Source organism: Lissotriton vulgaris, chromosome 5 (genome assembly GCF_964263255.1).
Source record: "Lissotriton vulgaris chromosome 5, aLisVul1.2, whole genome shotgun sequence".
Classification (NCBI taxonomy): domain Eukaryota; kingdom Metazoa; phylum Chordata; class Amphibia; order Caudata; family Salamandridae; genus Lissotriton; species Lissotriton vulgaris.
This window is the reverse complement of record NC_141693.1, coordinates 595475439-595489257: the sequence shown is the minus strand read 5'-3', so window position 1 is coordinate 595489257 and position 13819 is coordinate 595475439.

Below are 13819 nucleotides of genomic sequence, written 5' to 3'. Positions count from 1 at the left end.
ATGGCTGCAAACCATGATTAGCAGCAGACTTCCCTGGTGAGCACTAGCTTTACTACAGTGATCTAATGAGCAACTAGAGTGCTAACATTCAGAATTTATGGCAAATGTGTGACACATCTGAATGCCTTCTTGATAGAACCAAAGTAAACAAGCATTGAAAATGCAATAGATCTCGCCCTCGTTTAAGTTAAAGCCATTCTGTTTGTAATGAGGTGGCTTTTTAGCTTTGCTTTTATTAGTGTTTTTAAAACTTTCATGTAAATAACATGCATATGTATGCATATATGTATATGTATGCATGCATTTATATTTATATAGATATGCAGATTACATATGTTTATATATGTATATTACCTACTGGCGATAGCCAGTGGGTATATATAGTTAGGATTTTTTCTCTATGGGATTTCTGAAAATTCTATGTCTAATAACTTTGGCGTTTGTGGACGGAATTGGCTGAAATTTTCAGGAAAATGGCACATTTTTTTTCTGAGCAGCCCCTGAAAATTTGGTGGGGTTTCGTCAAGGGGGGGCCGAGAACAAAGGGGGGTCCCAAAACGCGTTTTTCCCATTCATTTTTCCATAGGGCGGTTGGACTCACTTTTAGCTCGAACGGCTGAATAGATTTACATGAAACTTGGCAAAATTGTAGATATGGTTTGCCCGACGTGCCTTTGCTATGTCTCAATATATGTGCTCCAGTGGATTTTGAGAAATTAACGTTTAAAAAAATATATATATCTGTGACAGCGCTCCGGTTAGCGCCCCGGTTCGCGTACCTGACGCGTAACGGAACTTCGCGAAGCGAATCTGATTGGCTCTCCGGTGTCTGTCAACATTCTAAACAAACCGGAGCGGCCGCCATCTTGTCTCTCGGTACGATCGAGAGACAAGATGTGGTGAAAAACGAAGGGGGAAATGAAGGAAAGGGGGCAAGGTAGACCACTCCTGACCCCCTAGGATTGATGAGGGGGATATTAAAGTGCCCCGCGGGGCAAAAAATTTTGCGATTTTACGCCGTAGAGGCGCGTCCCGGTACGCGAACCGGGCAGCTCACCGGGCAGCTAACCGGGCAGCTAACCGGCAGCGTAGCTGTCAACATTGTAAACAGTCCGGAGCGGCCGCCATCTTGTCTCTCGGTAGGTTCGAGAGACAAGATGTGGTGAAAAAAGAAGGGGGAAATGAAGGAAAGGGGGCAAGGTAAACCCCTCCTGACCCCCTAGGATTTATGAGGGGGATATTAAAGTCCCCGCGATTTTTCGCGGTAGAGGCGCTTCCCGGTACGCGAACCGGGCAGCTAACCGGCAGCGTAACGGGAGTCCGCCATCTTGTGTTTTTGGAGCGTCCGGTTCGCGTACCGGGTAGCGTCCCGGTAAGCATAACAAGGGGAAAACCAAGAGAAACAGTAAAAAAAAAATTAAGGGAATAGATTTCCAGCAAACTTGGCAAAATTGTAGGGACTGTTTGTTTGATGTGCCTTTGCAAGGCCTCAAGATATGTGCACGTGTGGATTTTGTCTAATTAAGGTTAAAAAAAATATATATATCTGTAAGCGTGCTCCGGCACGCTTACGTTACGGGTTTTGTTTGCGCTGCAGAACCGATACGTCACGGTTATGCGACGCGTCATGAGGCGTCTCACGTGGCTACGTGATACGTCACGTAATAAAGAATATATTTTACAGCTATAGATATTAGCTTTTAAAAAACCAATGAAATTCACTGAAAAAACCATAGGTTATAGACCATATATAGTTAGGAATTTGCATTTACAAAACCTTGAAAATTCACTGAAAAAACCATAGGTTAGAGACCATATATAGTTAGCTGGACATTTTATTGACAAAAAACCAATGAAATTCCATATATAGTTAGTTGCACTAACTATATATCGCGCACCCGCAATCCACTGCTGATGATGTCACATATTACATCATTCATGACATGGTCAGTGACATCACTGATGACATCACTGATGACATCTCAAATGACATCACTGATGACATCACTGATGACATCTCAAATGACATCAGTGATGACATCATGACACACCAATACCAGTTACTACATACGCACTCACTGATTCCTACGTCTACACACACATTCACTCATTCACCCATACAATCACTCATACATACAGTCACTCATTATTACACTATCATATGCACTCATACACCTATGCAGACACTCACACACTGCCACTCATCCATGGAGTTACTCACACACCTAGTCAGTCCTGTAAAGAATCAATCACACTTCCATTTCCTCATCTATACAGTTAAACACAGAACACCATACTTCAGTGACATCACTGATGACATCACTGATGACATCTCAAATGACATCACTGATGACATCTCAAATGACATCACTGATGACATCATGACACACCAATACCAGTTACTACATACGCACTCACTGATTCCTACGTCTACACACACATTCACTCATTCACCCATACAATCACTCATACATACAGTCACTCATTATTACAACACTATCATATGCACTCATACACCTAGTCAGTCCTGTGAAGAATCAATCACACTTCGATTTCCTCATCTATACAGTTAAACACAGAACACCATACTTTTCACACATATACTAACACATACTTACTCTCTTATACAATCACTGATACAAGTACACATTGATATGCACAGAGTCACACACCTCCCAGCCAGCCACACACACACTCAGTCTTCCATACATCCACTCATTCTTCAATATGTAAAACATATTTAAACTTTACAAAAACACACAGACACTAGATGATGTCATCAGTGATGTCATTTGAGATGTCATCAGTGATGTCATCAGTGATGTCATTTGAGATGTCATCAGTGATGTCATCAGTGATGTCACTGACCATGTCATGAATGATGTAATATGTGACATCATCAGCAGTGGATTGCGGGTGCGCGATATATAGTTAGTGCAACTAACTATATATGGAATTTCATTGGTTTTTTGTCAATAAAATGTCCAGCTAACTATATATGGTCTCTAACCTATGGTTTTTTCAGTGAATTTTCAAGGTTTTGTAAATGCAAATTCCTAACTATATATGGTCTATAACCTATGGTTTTTTCAGTGAATATATATATATATATTACCTACTGGCGATAGCCAGTAGGTATATATAGTTAGGATTTTTTTCCTATGGGATTTTTGAAAATTCTATGTCGAATAACTTTGGCTTATGAGGACAGAATTGGCTGAAATTTTCAGGAAAATGGAACATTTTGTTTCTGAGCAGCCCCTGAAAATTTGGGGGGGTTTCGTCAAGGGGGGGCCGAGAAAAAAGGGGGGTCCCAAAACGTGTTTTTCCCATGCAATTTTCCATAGGGCGGTTGGCCTCACTTTTAGCCTGAACGGCTGAATGGATTTACACCAAACTTGGCAAAATTGTAGGGACTGGTAGCCCGATGTGCCTTTGCTATGTCTCAAGATATAGGCTCCAGTGGTTTTTACGAAAATTAACTTTGAAAAATACATATTGGGCTACATTGGGCTATATATATGTTGGAGCCCAAATGTAGCCCAATGTAGCCCAATGTAGCCCAATGTAGCCCAAAGATGGCCACCAGAGACAAAAAAAAACAAATGTAGCCCAAATATCAGCCAGATGTAGCCCAACTATAGCCCAATGACAGATTGTCCCAGAGTGTTCTAAAGAACAACTAGAGTGCTAACAGTCCTACTTATTACAAAGGTATGGCACACCTGAAGCCATCTTGATTGGAATAAAGTGGTAACTCTTAAAACATTTTATTTAAAAAGGAACAAAATGAGGGGGTTCATTTTGCCATAGAAAGTATGATTAGCGAATATATGACGAAATCCCGCATACCATCTGTCCGCAAAAAAAATCCAGCATGTACTATTAGGCCGCAAATTAAAATAACGAAAACTTTTAGAACGAATATGCCTTTAGCATACACTAAACAACTAAACAACCCTAAACCCTAAAACACTACCCCCAGCATGACCCTACACTACACAAACAGTACAACACTACCCTAAACCCTAAAACACTACCCCCAGCATGACCCTACACTACACAAACACTACAACACTGCCCTAAACCCTAAAACACTACCCCCAGCATGACCCTACACTACACAAACACTACAACACTACCCTAAACCCTAAAACACTACCCCCAGCATGACCCTACACTACACAAACACTACAACACTACCCTAAACCCTAAGACACTACCCCCAGCATGACCCTACACTACACAAACACTACAACACTACCCTAAACCCTAAAACACTACCCCCAGCATGACCCTACACTACACAAACACTACAACACTACCCTAAACCCTAAAACACTACCCCCAGCATGACCCTACACTACGCAAACAGTAAAACACTACCCAAAACCCTAAAACACTACACCCCAGCATGACCCTACACTACGCAAACACTACAACACTACCCTAAACCCTAAAACACTACCCCCAGCATGACCCTACACTACGCAAACACTACAACACAACCCTAAACCCTAAAACACTACCCCCAGCATGACCCTACACTACGCAAACACTACAACACAACCCTAAACCCTAAAACACTACCCCCAGCATGACCCTACACTACGCAAACACTACAACACTAACCTAAATCCTAAAACACTACCCCCAGCATGACCCTACACTACGCAAACACTACAACACTACCCAAAACCCTAAAACACTACACCCCAGCATGACCCTACACTACGCAAACACTACAACACTACCCTAAACCCTAAAACACTACCCCCAGCATGACCCTACACTACGCAAACACTACAACACTACCCAAAACCCTAAAACACTACACCCCAGCATGACCCTACACTACGCAAACACTACAACACTACCCTAAACCCTAAAACACTACCCCCAGCATGACCCTACACTACGCAAACACTACAACACTACCCTAAACCCTAAAACACTACCCCCAGCATGACCCTACACTACGCAAACACTGCAACACTACCCTAAACCCTAAAACACTACCCCCAGCATGACCCAACACTACGCAAACACTACAACACTACCCTAAACCCTAAAACACTACCCTCAGCATGACCCTACACTACGCAAACACTACAACACTACCCAAAACCCTAAAACACTACCCCCAGCATGACCCTACACTACGCAAACACTACAACACTACCCAAAACCCTAAAACACTACCCCCAGCATGACCCTACACTACGCAAACACTACAACACTACCCTAAATCCTAAAACACTACCCCCAGCATGACCCTACACTACGCAAACACTACAACACTACCCTAAACCCTAAAACACTACCCCCAGCATGACCCTACACTACGCAAACACTACAACACTACCCTAAACCCTAAAACACTACCCCCAGCATGACCCTACACTACGCAAACACTACAACACTACCCTAAACCCTAAAACACTACCCCCAGCATGACCCTACACTACGCAAACACTACAACACTACCCTAAACCCTAAAACACTAACCCCACCCTACACTACGCAAACACTACAACACTACCCAAAACCCTAAAACACTACACCCCAGCATGACCCTACACTACGCAAACACTACAACACTACCCAAAAGCCTAAAACACTACCCCCAGCATGACCCTACACTACGCAAACACTACAACACTACCCAAAACCCTAAAACACTACCCCCAGCATGACCCTACACTACGCAAACACTACAACACTACCCTAAACCCTAAAATACTACACCCCAGCATGACCCTACACTACGCAAACACTACAACACTACCCAAAACCCTAAAACACTACCCCCAGCATGACCCTACACTACGCAAACACTACAACACTATCCTAAACCCTAAAACACTACGCCCAGCATGACCCTACACTACGCAAACACTACAACACGACCCTAAACCCTAAAACACTAGCCCCAGCATGACCCTACACTACGCAAACACTACAACACAACCCTAAACCCTAAAACACTACCCCCAGCATGACCCTACACTACGCAAACACTACAACACTACCCTGAACCCTAAAACACTACCCCCAGCATGACCCTACACTACGCAAACACTACAACACAACCCTAAACCCTAAAACACTACCCCCAGCATGACCCTACACTAAACAACCACCACAACTCTACACTACACTAACACAACACTACACTACACAACACTACACTACACTACACAATCACTAACCCACGAAAAAATTAACACAAACCCACTTACCTCTCTCGTCATCGTGGTTTTCACAACGCAAATGCATTTACCATACATGCCTTTAAAACGTAATTCTTTGTAAAGGCATGCGCGATAAATGCACATGCGTTTTGAAAAAATGCGGGATAATGGTATGCGAGCTCAATGACCTTGCGGGATAATGGTATGCGGACTGAAAGTCTGCGGGATAAAAAATGCGGGAAAATGGCTGCAAACCATGATTAGCAGCAGACTTCCCTGGTGAGCACTAGCTTTACTACAGTGATCTAATGAGCAACTAGAGTGCTAACATTCAGAATTTATGGCAAATGTGTGACACATCTGAATGCCTTCTTGATAGAACCAAAGTAAACAAGCATTGAAAATGCAATAGATCTCGCCCTCGTTTAAGTTAAAGCCATTCTGTTTGTAATGAGGTGGCTTTTTAGCTTTGCTTTTATTAGTGTTTTTAAAACTTTCATGTAAATAACATGCATATGTATGCATATATGTATATGTATGCATGCATTTATATTTATATAGATATGCAGATTACATATGTTTATATATGTATATTACCTACTGGCGATAGCCAGTGGGTATATATAGTTAGGATTTTTTCTCTATGGGATTTCTGAAAATTCTATGTCTAATAACTTTGGCGTTTGTGGACGGAATTGGCTGAAATTTTCAGGAAAATGGCACATTATTTTTCCGAGCAGCCCCTGAAAATTTGGTGGGGTTTCGTCAAGGGGGGGCCGAGAACAAAGGGGGGTCCCAAAACGCGTTTTTCCCATTCATTTTTCCATAGGGCGGTTGGACTCACTTTTAGCTCGAACGGCTGAATAGATTTACATGAAACTTGGCAAAATTGTAGATATGGTTTGCCCGACGTGCCTTTGCTATGTCTCAATATATGTGCTCCAGTGGATTTTGAGAAATTAACGTTTAAAAAAATATATATATCTGTGACAGCGCTCCGGTTAGCGCCCCGGTTCGCGTACCTGACGCGTAACGGAACTTCGCGAAGTGAATCTGATTGGCTCTCCGGTGTCTGTCAACATTCTAAACAAACCGGAGCGGCCGCCATCTTGTCTCTCGGTACGATCGAGAGACAAGATGTGGTGAAAAACGAAGGGGGAAGTGAAGGAAAGGGGGCAAGGTAGACCATTTTTGCGATTTTACGCCGTAGAGGCGCGTCCCGGTACGCGAACCGGGCAGCTCACCGGGTAGCTCACCGGGCAGCTAACCGGGCAGCTAACCGGCAGCGTAGCTGTCAACATTGTAAACAGTCCGGAGCGGCCGCCATCTTGTCTCTCGGTAGGTTCGAGAGACAAGATGTGGTGAAAAAAGAAGGGGGAAATGAAGGAAAGGGGGCAAGGTAAACCCCTCCTGACCCCCTTGGATTGATGAGGGGGATATTAAAGTCCCCCGCGATTTTTCGCGGTAGAGGCGCTTCCCGGTACGCGAACCGGGCAGCTAACCGGCAGCGTAACGGGAGTCCGCCATCTTGTGTTTTTGGAGCGTCCGGTTCGCGTACCGGGTAGCGTCCCGGTAAGCGTAACAAGGGGAAAACCAAAAGAAACAGTAAAAAAAAAATTAAGGGAATAGATTTCCAGCAAACTTGGCAAAATTGTAGGGACTGTTTGTTTGATGTGCCTTTGCAAGGCCTCAAGATATGTGCACGTGTGGATTTTGTCTAATTAAGGTTAAAAAATATATATATATCTGTAAGCGTGCTCCGGCACGCTTACGTTACGGGTTTTGTTTGCGCTGCAGAACCGATACGTCACGGTTATGCGACGCGTCATGAGGCGTCTCACGTGGCTACGTGATACGTCACGTAATAAAGAATATATTTTACAGCTATAGATATTAGCTTTTAAAAAACCAATGAAATTCACTGAAAAAACCATAGGTTATAGACCATATATAGTTAGGAATTTGCATTTACAAAACCTTGAAAATTCACTGAAAAAACCATAGGTTAGAGACCATATATAGTTAGCTGGACATTTTATTGACATAAAACCAATGAAATTCCATATATAGTTAGTTGCACTAACTATATATCGCGCACCCGCAATCCACTGCTGATGATGTCACATATTACATCATTCATGACATGGTCAGTGACATCACTGATGACATCACTGATGACATCTCAAATGACATCGGTGATGACATCATGACACACCAATACCAGTTACTACATACGCACTCACTGATTCCTACGTCTACACACACATTCACTCATTCACCCATACAATCACTCATACATACAGTCACTCATTATTACAACACTATCATATGCACTCATACACCTATGCAGACACTCACACACTGCCACTCATCCATGGAGTTACTCACACACCTAGTCAGTCCTGTAAAGAATCAATCACACTTCCATTTCCTCATCTATACAGTTAAACACAGAACACCATACTTCAGTGACATCACTGATGACATCTCAAATGACATCACTGATGACATCTCAAATGACATCACTGATGACATCATGACACACCAATACCAGTTACTACATACGCACTCACTGATTCCTACGTCTACACACACATTCACTCATTCACCCATACAATCACTCATACATACAGTCACTCATTATTACAACACTATCATATGCACTCATACACCTAGTCAGTCCTGTGAAGAATCAATCACACTTCGATTTCCTCATCTATACAGTTAAACACAGAACACCATACTTTTCACACATATACTAACACATACTTACTCTCTTATACAATCACTGATACAAGTACACATTGATATGCACAGAGTCACACACCTCCCAGCCAGCCACACACACACTCAGTCTTCCATACATCCACTCATTCTTCAATATGTAAAACATATTTAAACTTTACAAAAACACACAGACACTAGATGATGTCATCAGTGATGTCATTTGAGATGTCATCAGTGATGTCATCAGTGATGTCATTTGAGATGTCATCAGTGATGTCATCAGTGATGTCACTGACCATGTCATGAATGATGTAATATGTGACATCATCAGCAGTGGATTGCGGGTGCGCGATATATAGTTAGTGCAACTAACTATATATGGAATTTCATTGGTTTTATGTCAATAAAATGTCCAGCTAACTATATATGGTCTCTAACCTATGGTTTTTTCAGTGAATTTTCAGGGTTTTGTAAATGCAAATTCCTAACTATATATGGTCTATAACCTATGGTTTTTTCAGTGAATATATATATATATATATATATATATATATATATATATTACCTACTGGCGGTCGCCAGTAGGTAGTTATAGTTAGGATTTTTTTCAATGTTAAATCTCAAAATTCTATTTGGAATAACTTTGGCACCGGTTGACGAATCTGCCTGAAAATTTCATGAAAATGGCCTCGTCGAGCTCCGGTCCTTCCCTGAAAGTTTGGGGGGGATACAATAAGCGGGGGCCGAGATAAAAGGGGGGTCCCAAAACGCGTTTTCCCCATGTTAATTTCCATAGGGCGGTCAATTTCACTTTTAGCCCGAACGGCTGAATGGATTTACACCAAACTTGGCAAAATTGTAGGGACTGGTAGCCCGATGTGCCTTTGCTATGTCTCAAGATATGTGCTCCAGTGGATTTTGAGTAAATTAGGTTCCAAAAAATATATATATCTATAGCAGCGCACCGGTGCGCGCACCAGGGAGCGCTCCGGGCGCGTGACGCGAGGTGCGCATGGAAAGCTGATTGGCTCTCGGGTGTCTGTAAACATTCGAAACAGTCCAGAGCGGTCGCCATCTTGTGTCTCGGTAAAATCGAGACATAAGAGGTGGCTAAAACAAAGTGGGAACTGACCATAAGGCGTCAGGGATAGACCCCTTTGACCCCCTAGGTTTGATGTGGGGGCTATAAAAGGGCCCCGCGGGGCATTTAAAATATTTTTTTTTTTTTCGTTTTGCACGGGGGAAGCGCCCGGTGCGCGCACCGGGGAGCGGCCCGGGGAGCGTACTATGAGGAAAAAAGGTGACAGAGTTTTTAAAAAATGAAGTTTGGATTTAGAAATTGGAGGTAGTTCTAAAAAGAACTTTTTTTTTCTTCTTTTTGTTGTTTTATATTTTTTTTGTGTTTTTTGAACTTTTTGAACTTTTTTTGGCTTTTCAAAACAGTTTTATATTTTTTTTGTATTTTTTTAGGGGGAGAAACAAAAAAAGGGAATTGAAACTGGCTCAACTGGAGCAAAAAAACAAAAAACCCAAAAAATTACTTCTTTTTGGGGCACTTGTGATTATCACCTGCAAGGACGATGAGTTTCACACTTTGTTCCCCATAGGAGATAAGCTTGCCACAAGCAGTGCAAGTAATTTTAAAATCAGCAAATCTCGGCTGAATGCAAGGCATCACCTCGGATGTTTCTGGTTCCGAGGAAGTGGGTTGGTTTCTTTGGGAGGGGGTCCTTGATGAATGGGGGAGGTTACTGGCCAGTTCCCGGAACTCTGCACGAGAGTAGTTGTTTGGATGCTTTCTTGTCATGTGCCGAATCATGGTATAGTTACCAAAAGAATATTTCTTATTTGGGTTGCCCCGTGAAAGTTCATCATTGCAGATGAGGCAAGTCACTTTGGGCGCATTCACCTTTTTTTCCCCTCTGGAATTGAAAAAAACTGCCAAATAAAGTGTGGTTTGGGTTTATAAGGTGTATTTTCTTCTGGCAGCCATCTTCTTCTCCCCTCCTCCTCTTCCTCTTCCTCTTCCTCCTCCTGTTCTTGACCACCAATATAATTTGGAGCTGGTCCTCTTGGTTGTTGTGGTGGTGGGGCAGATGCACCAGCTGATGCTACTAATGAAGCCATTATTTAGAGCAAAAAAGTAGACAGAGCAACAAACAGGTCTTCCTCAGTCAAAGGACAAAGTCAGAATAAGGAAAAAAGGTGGGGTCTTTCATCATTTAGAAAAAAAAACTGTCCTGAACCAATGAGAAGTGTTATTTTCAGGTCACAAGACCAGGGGCTTCATCATTATGAAACCAAAACTGTTATGAACCAATGAAAAGTGTTATTTTCTGCTCACATGACCCGACGCGCTTACGCTACGCGCCCGGGGCGCGCCCGGGGGCGCGCCCCGGGTCGCGCAGCGTAAGCGCGTCGGAAGTTTACGTTGTGCGATCGTATTCGCTCGAGTACTTCCGGGTGCGCTTACGCCCTGCGTATCACGCGGTCGCGGCTACGCGATACGTCACGATAATGTTTTCGTTTGCGATATTGGCGCTCACGGGACGCTCCCCGGAGCGCGCCCCGGGGCGCTTTGTAAAAATACGCTTTTCGGGGTGCTCCCCGGGGCGCGCTCCGGGAGCGCTCCCCAAAATAATTAAAAAAAAAAAAATTGGGATAATTGTAGGGACAGGTAGCCCTATTCTGAAGTGGTTTGTAAAAAACATTAACTTTAGAAAAATATGTATTGTGCTACATTGGGCTTAATATATGTTAGAGCCAAAATGTAGCCCAAATGTAGCCCAAAGTAGCCCAATGTAGCCCAAAGATGGCCACCAGAGATCAAAAATTGAAAATGTAGCCCAAAATTCAACTAGATGTAGCCCAACTGTAGCCCAATGAGAGAATGTACCAGAGTGTTAAAAAGAACAACTAGAGTGCTAACAGTCTTATTTATAAAGTGAAACTTATAGTTAGGAATTAGCATTAAAAAAACCTTTGAAATTCACTGAAAAAACCATAGGTTTCACACCAGTTATAGTTAGGAATTAGCATTTAAAAAACCTATTAAATTCACTGAAAAAACCATAGGTTTCACACCAGTTATAGTTAGCTGGAAATTTTACTGATATAAAACCATTGAAATTCCCACGTTATAGTTAGTCGGACTCACTATAACTTGCGCGTGCAATGCACTGCTGATGACATCACATATTACATCACTCATGACATGGTCAGTGACATCACTCATGACACCATCCTTGTGACATATTGACAGACCTCCTTTCACTATAATGTAACCCTTGAGACACATATTCAAAAATAGAAACTAAAATTTTTAAAAAAAAGGAGATACCTATATCAGTTACAACAAGCAATTCAGTAATTCCACTATCTATATACACATCCACTCATTCACCAACAGTTCTATATAGTCACTCATACATATACTCACTCATCATATGAAGTGATACACCTATACATCCTGTTACACACCGACATTCATCCAAAAGTTACTCACACACATATTCACACGTGCAAATAAACTATTGAACAACGATTTATTTGAATATAGAGTTATACACACACTTCCACCTTACTTCTATTGAAAATTACACATATTTATTCTCTTAAACAATCACTTATAGAAACACATACTTATTTAAACAGGAAATGTTACAATCTCTTACTCTCACATATACTCACTTATATACATCAATATTCATATATACTAGATTAAAACATATGTAGTTACTGATAAAGACACTAGTGAGACAGTCATTCACTCACTAACAAACACATGTAGACACTCATCCACCCATACAGTCCTGTACATATGCTGTCTTCAAAACACATACAAACAAAGAGTCAGTCACTCATGCATCTATGTGCTAAGTAATACCTCCACCAAACTATATAGACACTCATACTGATACTAATAAAAATATCAAATAACCCATATACATACGCATGTAGCTACTTACCAACACATGTAGCCACTTATACACAAAGTGAAACACTAATATATGTATTTAAATATTTAAACATAACTCACTAATATTTATTTTTCAGAAAGACACATATTCACTGGATGGTGTCATCAGTGATGTCATGAGTGATGTCACTGACCATGTCATGAGTGATGTAATATGTGATGTCATCAGCAGTGCATTGCACGCGCAAGTTATAGTGAGTCCGACTAACTATAACGTGGGAATTTCAATGGTTTTATATCAGTAAAATTTCCAGCTAACTATAACTGGTGTGAAACCTATGGTTTTTTCAGTGAATATATATATATATATATATTGATAGTAAATATATATATTTTTATATATATGTTTTATTTTTTTAATTACCCTGTTCACCCTAAAAAATAATTCCACCCTGGTCCCTTTAAAACCCCTGCACCTCATAATCATAACCCACCCTTACTCCTTAAAATACCCCAGCACCCTTAACACTAACCCATCCTGACCCTAAAAATACACCCTGCACACCAAAACCTAAAACTATCCCTGAACCCTAAAAATTCCCTTGTACTCCAAAACTGTAATACACTCAATAAACCTTATCACCCCAAAACCCAAACCTAGCCCTGCACCCTAAAAATACCCCTGTACCCCAAAACCCAAACCTAGCCCTGAACCCTAAAAAATGCCCCGGTACCCCAAAACCCAAACCTAGCCCTGAACCCTAAACATGCCCCTGTACCGCAAAACCCAAACCTAGCCCTAAACCCTAAAAATACCCCTTTACCCTTAAACCCAAACCTAGCCCTGAACCCTAAATATACCCCTATGTGCCAAAAACCCAAACCTAGCCCTGAACCCTAAATATGCCACTTTACCCCAAAAAGCAAACCTAGCCCTGAACCCTAAAAATGCCCCGTTACCCCAAAACCCAAACCTAGC